Here is a 9,777-nt window from a genome sequence, read left to right as displayed (position 1 = left end):
TAGCTGACTTAAGTGTTTTGACACAAACTGAGTGTGTACATTTCCTGCCATTACGTCGTCAAATATTAACACAAAACAGTTCATGCTGAAAGGTTTGTGTTTGTAGTTTTGAAGTATCATATTTTCTTTTTGTATAGGCCATAGATATATTTGTCAGTTCTAATAATGAAAGTAATGCGTAAGCTTCAGTACTGAGGTTTGGCTAGTAAGCAGGCATCCTCACTTTGCTTATTCAAGAGGCACAAATGCTTTGTTTAGAGTTGTCTCGGTGCATTTATGCTTGATTTGGTGAGAAGACACTGCACAGTGAGTATTTATGTACTTGCCGTTGCATTATTCACAGTGTTAATAATCCCATGTATTTATAATAAATGCTTGAGATTTGCTGCTTTTCCTTTTTAGTGACGAGTTCCAGATCAGACCGAGGAGGGTGGGCAACAGGAGCTCAGATGGCATGACCAGTATCCCGGCTCCGGCAGGTGCAGACTGTCATACCTTTTGGGCAACACTCTTCATCCTCCTACACTTTGAGGGAGTGGCTGGTCAGTGTTACAGTAGCTGATGGCACAGACTGACAGCCTCGCTTAGTCTAATCCAGTGCAGCTGTGGCTACAGTAACATTCATAAATGAATAATATATTGTAAAGTCTAAAAACAATATTGTATAAAGTTGATGCCATTGCAGATAGACTCTGTACAAACCTCAATGTGAAGATGTGGTTTTATAATGTACAGTCAATAATAAGTTGAAGCATGTGGGACACTTGTGCCGGCAACAGGATTATGACGAGCCAACCAGTGTTTTGACAACATTTTTTTAGTATTTTAGTCGACTAAAATATCTGGACATTTTAGTCATAGTTTTAGTCTCATGAGAAACGTTTATTTCGTTTTAGTCCAATTTTAGTCGTCAAAAATATCACTTTGACTAAAATTAAGATAAAATATTTTAGTCGACGAAATTAACACTGGAGCCAACCTAACCAAACTGCACTTGGTCTGTGTCATCCTCACAAATGAGGCCATGAAACACTTGAGCGTCTCAAGGCTACCATTTTATTGGCCTGTCAGGCCATGTGCAACAATCATAAGATGGAGGAAATTTAGTTTGACAAACAGCAGGCAGCAAAGAAATGTGATTCCAAAAGCTGGCAAAGTGGATGGCCCGTGCATGCACCGAGGATCCTTTTTACAGAGCAGTGTGTTTTGAAAATGTGAAAAAACAGGCCTCTGACCATCAGTATTGAGACATTGCTTTTTTTATTATCTGACTTTTCTTTTCTTTGGTGGTGATCGACGATAAGATAAACAAGACCTACAATGAAGCCGCTGAGCCGCATTCAGAGGCTGAGCTGAGCTTGTTTGTAAATAATGAAGGGTGAACATCAGTAAGTACATGAATAAACTATTAGTTAGGCCTGTTTCCTTTGAACCTGTTGACACATGAGAAAATGAAATCCTGAATCCTGAAAAATGAGAAAAAGCATCCCAGTCTCAGACACATCCTGCCAACATGTGTCTGCCACACTTGTTCTCAAATAAACCATTGGAACCATTTTTTTTAACCTCAAATGTCATGTAATCTATTCTTCAACTGAATAGGGACAATTTATATCTGCGCGCAAGAGTGGGAATTTTTCTTTTGGACAAGTTTCCCTCGGCATTAACAGATTGAGCAACATTAGCTCCAAATGAGCGCTGCAGATGTTCCAACAGCCTCATATGTGAAACAGGTGGAATGTAGCATCGTGTTCGTGTTACACTTCAGTTGTTGTGGAAGCACCATAATTACGGATGTATTTGCAGGGAATTCCTTTTCACAAGAATGACCATTTGTCCAACAAAAGCAGATGTTTAGAAAAAACAATGAAACCTCAGAACTCAAATGGGACAAATCTCATCGAGCTCAAAATCCATAACCCATCCCCCTTTTCTAACAAGCGAAAGGTGTAGAGGCACATTCAATAGTTCCAATTCTCAGTGGTTCTTTTGCTCAAGATGTAAAGATACAAATAAACCATTTCTAAATTAAACTCCAGCATTTTTACAAAGTCAACCGTCCTGACCCAGTGCTCTGGCATCAGCAGCACATTCCTGATTTTACGGCCTATTGCTGTCAATTTTTGGATTTGAAAAATAGATCAGAAAAATCACCTGTCATCAGCAAAAAGAATTACTTATTTTTATTTCACATATGTGCGAGAAGTGTGTCTTTGATGAAGCGTCTTCCATCGCATCAATCTGTAAAAGGCATTGTGCGCAGAAAACACATCTTTTATTAATGATGCTGCTTTGAGTAATACTTTGTTTACTCAAAGTATTACTGAATTTTTTGGATTTGAAAAATAGATCAGAAAGATCACCTGTCATCAGCAACAAGAATTACCCTTTTTATTTCACATATGTGCGAGAAGTGTGTCTTTGATGAAGTGTCTTCCATCGCATCAATCTGTAAAAAGCGCAAAAAACACATCTTTTAATAATGATTTTGCTTTGAGTAATACTTTGTTTTGGGTTTGACACTTTAAAAGCTTTGATCACAACCTCAACCTCCTTTTCGTTACAAATCATTTCATGTACACAAGGCTAAAGCTGAATCTAGAGTCTCTTAGTCCCTCAGATGCTGCTTAAATGCTGGACCTAATAGATATTAAACGATAAAAGTTGCATTATTTAGGCCTTGTTTTATTTCAAAGGTGAGCCTTGTCGGTGCTATAAAGCTGCAGATGTGCTCAGGCTTTTGCGGATGAGCCTTCAGCACATAAAACAATCGTTGTATGGGATTTATGTTAAATGAATGGTGACGGTTAAAGTGGTCGCCGGTTACCATTTAGCCCATTGATCGTAAAAAGGAACATGTGAACAGACAGGTTGGCAGAGCGCGTTTATCATAACCAGCCAAAGATTTCATCTGTTATCAAGTAAAGCCATTGGCGCGGCCTCGGGGCCAACAAAAATTCATAAAAATGTGCTTTGTTTTCTGCGTAAAAGTATAAGGGATACAATGACTTACCAAGGAACTGTCCCATCTTTTAAAGGTACATATTTATTGGAAATTCACCAAAACAGTGACGAAAGGAGACACGCTATGAGTTCCGATTTACATCCTTGGTGTTGACTGATTCTGGAGAGGATTTTCTTTCCTTCTCTGTATTGAATGTGCATGACTTCCACAGCTCTCAGACCTCTTATTGTTTATGCCGCTCTGTTTCTGCTCCCACAGATGTGCTGGAACTGTCCAGGGTGTTAATCAGCAGTGGCTCTGGGGCTGTTTTTTCCCTCAGAGCTGTGTGAGGAGAGGCCAGAGGCTAATGAGGTCAGAAACACTGAGACGGGGCTCGTACGGATCCTGAGTAAACATAGGCCTCTATGACTTGCAGATACAACTGTTTTGTTTCCAACATGACACCCATTATCCAATATTGATCCTATAACAAATAGCCTTCTTTTCAGTAGCTTAGTAACATGAAGGTATAGCGTGAAATGTATTATGAGGAATAAAAATGTGAATAAATGTGGATGTAAAGGACAGTGAGCACATCGATGGGGATGTGGATTCAACAAAAAGAAGTCTCTTCAAGGATCTGTACCAAACACATGTCGTGAGAAAATCAGGAAAGTTTGCGTTTTGTCTTCATAAGAGCTCTTTGTCTGCCCTGAACAAGGCTGAAATATGTCCATGCTGTGTCCCATGTTTGTTAATTATATGAATAATTAAGGACTTTTAATAAGCCGAACCTCTCCTGGTTGGCCCGCTGTCTGGACGGAGTTCTCTGCTCAGCCACGTCTTCCACAGGGGCAAGTTTTAGCCCCACCACAGAGCTGGCCTCTTATCTGCTAAAAATCGTCTTCCACACTTTTCAAATAATAAGATGCTTTTGAATGTGATATTGCTATTATGGTGAAGTAGCGTATCCTACAGGTCCAATGGAAGTGTTCATACTGAAAAAGCAAAACATAACGGAAATTGAATTGGATGGACAAATGAGCGTTGTTGTAGTTGCTGGTCTATGATGCTGCCTTCTTTAATTTAGTTATGTATGGGAATTGCCTGTACATCTCCCTGCCATCATCACGAAGTAAAACACAGTGGAGCGTTGTAAGATAAACAGAAGATTTCCCAGAAGAGAGCTGTCTGTCAGTGTCACACAGCGCCAATGCTAATTTACTACCTTGCTCTACATTGCACACCTGCGGAGAGGATGTGCACTGTGCCCATGAATACACTGAATAGTTGAGCGGAGCACACCGATCTGCTGCTCGCAGCATGTACCAAGGCTCTGTCCTCATGTCACCTCGGCCAGTTGTAGACAATGGGAATTGTTGCTTTCATTTTTTTCCTCCGAATAACAGGACCACAGAAATGGTGTTAGCGGCTATGGACAAATTTAGGCTTTGGAAACAACATGGTGTTCACTAGTGGATCGAGAGCTTATACTTGTCTTCACACAAGAAATGTTTCAATATAAAACATGTGTAAAGATTTTACTTTGAGGCAATTCGATCTGGCTTTTCCACCCCAACTCTTAGCAGGCCATCTCAGGCCCTCAGTGTTTTTCTGTTATGTGAAGATTTGATCCAGGCTCAAAGGATCAAGCAGCATTTTTGGGATCAATTGAAACAATGAGTCAGAAGAAGCAGGGTTTAGAGCCCACCACCACTACATTATTATACTTTTTGGGAAGTTGAGTAACTTGAGGTAGAGGTCCTTTAACAACATGATAAATGACAGTAAGTACATATAAATCGGTGGATGTGGATGTTCTGTAGATTCTGGCTATGTGTTGGCATCCAATAAAAGTGCCTTGCTTTCTTTTATTCTCTGTCACACATTAGGGAGGAGGAGCTCTGGGTTTCTCATCTAAATAGCTTTTTTATTGTTAGGTCACTTTCTACAAAGTTATGGCAAGGCTCAGTAACTGTCAGTATGTTCCTGAATATATACTTATGGATGTGAAATAAGGTCAAGACCTCATGTTTGTGTTGTATTTAACAAATAACATAAAACAAACTGAACATTTAATGAACATTCTTCCAAATCTTTCAGCGAAACTATTTTCCGTATAATGGCCTCACAGACCAAGAAATACAATAAAATTTAAAAAATCACATGATAGTCATTCAGAAATGTCCAGTGTCATGTTTCATGTTCCTGATTGAGGTAGACATGAAATGATTAGTAAGTCACTTCTGCCAGAACTCTAAATGCGATCCGTCTCCCTCTGGTATTTAGTACTCACTGGAAAAGTATTTCACAGAACACATCTGTGAAGCGATTTATCAGTGACATTTCTATTTATTTAATAAAAATCAATTGTTGTACATTATAATTCCACATCCTAAGAACCAACAAAAACTCCCTTTATGTGTAAATAATTCATTGCTGAGCCATTTAGTTAATGTCCTGTTGGTGAGCATACTTGAAAACACTTTATTTTACTCGACCCTTGACACATTGTACCTGCCAACTTTAGTACAATGTAATGTGCTTTTACAATGTGTTATAACTTGTACCAATGGGCTACATACACGATGGTATAATATGTATTTGTAGTTTTGAGGTGAACAAGAGATACTTGAGCTCCTGCTCTTCAAGTACCGATCAATCTACGTTCCCACCCTCACCTATGGTCACGAGATTTGGGTAATGACTGAAAGGACAAGATCGCAAATACAAGCGGCCGAAATGAGTTTCCTTCGCAGGGTGGCTGGGCGCACCCTTCGAGATCGGCTGAGGAGCTCAGTTACCCGGGAGGAGCTCGAAGTAGAGTCGCTGCTCCTTCACGTCGAAAGGAGCAGCTGAGGTGGCTAGGGCATCGGTTTCGGATGCCTCCTGGCCGCCTCCCGCGGGAGGTGTTCCGGGCATGTCCTAGTGGGAAAAGGCCTCGTGAAAGGCCCAGGACACGCTGGTGAGACTATGTCTCCGAGCTGGCCTGGTGTCGCCTCGGGGTCCCCCCAGAACAGCTCGAGGAGGTGTAAAAGCGGAAGAAAATGGATGGATGGATGGAGTTTGGAGGTCTTACTACAGTACATTATGTGCCTCCAAAGTACTAATACACATTATTCTATTGTTATGTACAACATAGGTACAAGTTATACAGATTGTTACAAAGCAGATTACATTACTAAATTTAGTAACAATGTACAATGTATCAAGGTCGTGTAAAATAAAGTGTAACTAAACTTGCCTCAAGGTACAGCATCTTGAATATCATATCATGAACTTGAAAGAAGACACAAACAGCTGGCCTTTAATCAGAGAACAGGTTTCTGCAATACATGTTTATCCAGCTTCCATCAGTCATCCCAGCCCTTATCCCTGTTTAAACTCTGTTAAACCCACCTGTTGCAAATAAATGACAACCTTTTGGGTTTGGAAAACCAACACCAAATAAACACATTTTTAGTATATTTCATCTCATTTGAAACCCAGATGTTAAATCTGGATGAAAGAAAGACACTGAACGTCTCTTTTCACATTATACCATCGTAACAACTGATTTGGACAATGCAGTTCCTAACCTTTTGAAGCCTTTCAGAATGTTCTGCTTTGTTTGTTTTATTCCCATTACTTGCTAATAATGACTTTAGAAAGTCTGTGACCTATTTGGGTTAAACACAAATGAATATTTAGTTTTACCCATCTACAAATTGCTCCCAGGCCAATCATTAAGATACAGTGGTGCGGCAGGAGCCCGACCCTATGGAGGGTCAAATGGCATTATTAGTGAAGTAGCTGTCTGCCAGTAAAAGTTTGATGATGAACCAAAAGATCACTTTGTATATCAAAAGTTATGGCACAGTAGACAATACTCTAAATCAAATGTTATGCTCTTGGAGAAGAATGCAGGAAGGATGCCATCATTGTGGCTGGTTGCTCAACATCTGTGGTGTATTTGAATGTGCCGTGTGAAGACAGGCAAGATTGAGTGTGTTCTAATTACTATACAATTACTTTGGATTACACGCTTTGTTTTAGATACTTAGGATCCAGGTTGTAGAGAGTCATATGAGCTAAGACTGAACTTCACACCTGTAGACGACTCTGTAGACACTTTTATCCAAGGAGTTTTGAATGACATTCTTTTGTTAGAGACACAAAGCCTCTTAATATTACTGTCTGGTTGAATTCCATTCATTTTACTGCAGAATATTTCCGTTGTGTCTGAAATGAACCTTACCCGGTCTGTCCCTGCAACAGAGAGAATCAATACATTTATTTGAACTCCTACTTGACTCAGCTGGTTCAATGTATTTAACAATTGAAGTTTCACATGCCCTGGTGTTGTATCTCTTCATTTGAAACGCCTGTGCTCTGTCTGTTGGATGTGGTGACACGGTCAAGCCCAGCCTATGAAGAAGCTTCAGGTTTTGTTGTGAAGCATCACCACCGTCAAAGTAAAACATGATCCTGTTGGTTCAATGTTTTTGGACTCTCAAATGTTGTTCCCATCGGAGCTCACATTTGGCTTGGGTCTGACAGGTTTCTGTGCAGAAGAAGTCCAGTAACAGAACATCGCTCGCAATCGTCACTCTTCATACCTCGCTGTTGTTGTGGGAGTAAAGTGGAATCCCCAATCGAATTCATTATAATTCATTCATGTTGGTTTATGAGTTGAATATTTACAATGCAATGCGATTGATCTGTAGAAAATACCAAAGCAGCACTGGAATTCTGCCGCCTGAAGGTTGGCACCACATTCCCACTAAGGGGGCACACGGAGTTCCCATGTGTGTTGCTGTGATCCAGTATCATCAATTCTTGTGAAGCAAATTCAATGTAAAGCCTTGAGGAAGGTGGAAGGGGCTCAGACTGAGGAGGCGTGCTGCACACATTGCAGCGCTCTACATTCCTGAGGCGCAGGAGGTGCATTCACACATCCTATCTGCTCACTCCATTGAAATATTTTTGCAGAGTTTTAAGTGCTTCTTAATTTTTCACACTCTCCTGCCCTTCCAGCTGATTCCTTCCAGATGTGCTTCGCTCAGGCTGCGTGAGGAAGCATGTGAGAAGCATTTTCCACGACACCTAAAACACTTAGGATCAGTTTCACTTTCCCAAACAGATAATGTTCGAACAATAGAATGTTTTGCACAAGTTTGGAAAGACAAAAGTGGGTTTCGAATCAGTGCGGTGCCTGCTTGCGTTGGCGTGTCTGACATTTTGGAAAAGGGGGTTCTGCAGAAAGGACATTGTGGACACAGGAGCTGCAGGTGCAATGATGCAGAGTTTCCGAGTTTAATCAGGAATGTGATCTTGACCATTTGTTCTGATGTCGCGTCATTATTTTAAAGCATCAATTAAGATGTTTTGTTTCGGACCAACACACCATATTCGAGAAGTGAGTAATTTGCTGTACTTACACGATTACTAGGCCATTAGTTACGCTGAACTTTGTATTACTGAAAACTCCTGCCCTGTATTCTACCACAATATTACCCGTAAGGGGAGGAGGATTCAGGGAATATTGGAAAGATTAAAGGATCTGTATCATGCATTTTAGCCATTTCAAAGGCATTTATATGATAAATTGTACTTCTACCACTGTGGAGTACTAATTTTTGTGATAAATATAAGTATTTTCTGGAGGTATTTTTCAAACCCGGAAGACTAGATGCTTGGATTCAGTTAATTCCGCCCCTCTCCCCGAGTTGATGCAGCCGATGAAACTTTTGAAGTAGTAGAAATAAAAATATCACAGCAAAAAGTGGAGTTACTTCACAATGCAGTTATAAGGAGTTGACATTTGCAACACAGCTTCATAAATGGCCAACACACACAAGCTAACACGCGTTTTGACTCACCACCGCTCAGGATGCTCCATCATCGCTGGTTATAAAAGTTTATCCACTTTGATTCTGGCGAAGGTTCACCAGGCATCCATCAGTGAAGTGACAGTCACAGACAAAGACTATTCTGGCTTATAGTCGCTGAATCCCGGAAAGAAATTCCAACTTCTGGCGAGTGTACTCTTCTTTAGGAAGGTTGAATTAAGTCCTGTCCTCCCGTACCCAAACGCGCATTTTCGGCATGACATTAGCGTTAGGTAAGAAAAAGAACAGGCGTGTCCAGAGTAGGTTAGAAAGAGCTCCATCTTCACAGCTTTCACTGCAAACATGACATCTGTTCAGATGCTCAGGGGTGCGTTTGTTTTCACTGCATGAGCAGCACAGACGCGTCGGGCACTTCCTTTTTTTTTTTTTTAACGACAGAAATAATGAAAAGGCTGTTTTACAAATTAAAACCAGGCTGTAAGGCATTACATTACAGACGTCGGGCTCTTCCTGTTTGTCACAGCTCATTTTCCAGCAGAGGGCGGAGCAGCAGCTGAATGAAGCTAAAACCCAATCTGGGGGTGTTTTTGATAAGGAAATAGCTTAACAACATGGTTAAATGCTCCAAAAAGTCGATTTTGTATGATAAAGTTCAGGTTAAGATAGTTGAGGGAGCGGAGTCACCAGCGGGGCTTCTCTGACTCTGAATATACACACGTCAGTAAAACATGCATTTCTCTCAGCTCTGAGTCTGTGGGAACCTGTAGCTTCCCCGTTCACTACTGTATGACATAACTGTTTACATTTGACCACTTTAATACTCACAGACTCAATGAGCTCTGGGTCACGACGGACGAACGGCCCCTGTGGAACTTGCTGTAACTCGCTGGATGAAAAGAGACCAACTGGCTGCTGCGTTTCTGCTGATCTCCTGCTTCCTTGGATGACCACAAAAAACACACAGCAGCATCACAAACGTGTCAAAATCACCTCTGAGTTCAG

The sequence above is a fragment of the Gobius niger genome, assembly GCF_951799975.1.
Source record: "Gobius niger genome assembly, chromosome: 8".
In the NCBI taxonomy this organism is placed as follows: Eukaryota; Metazoa; Chordata; class Actinopteri; order Gobiiformes; family Gobiidae; genus Gobius; species Gobius niger.
This window is presented reverse-complemented; position numbering follows the sequence as displayed.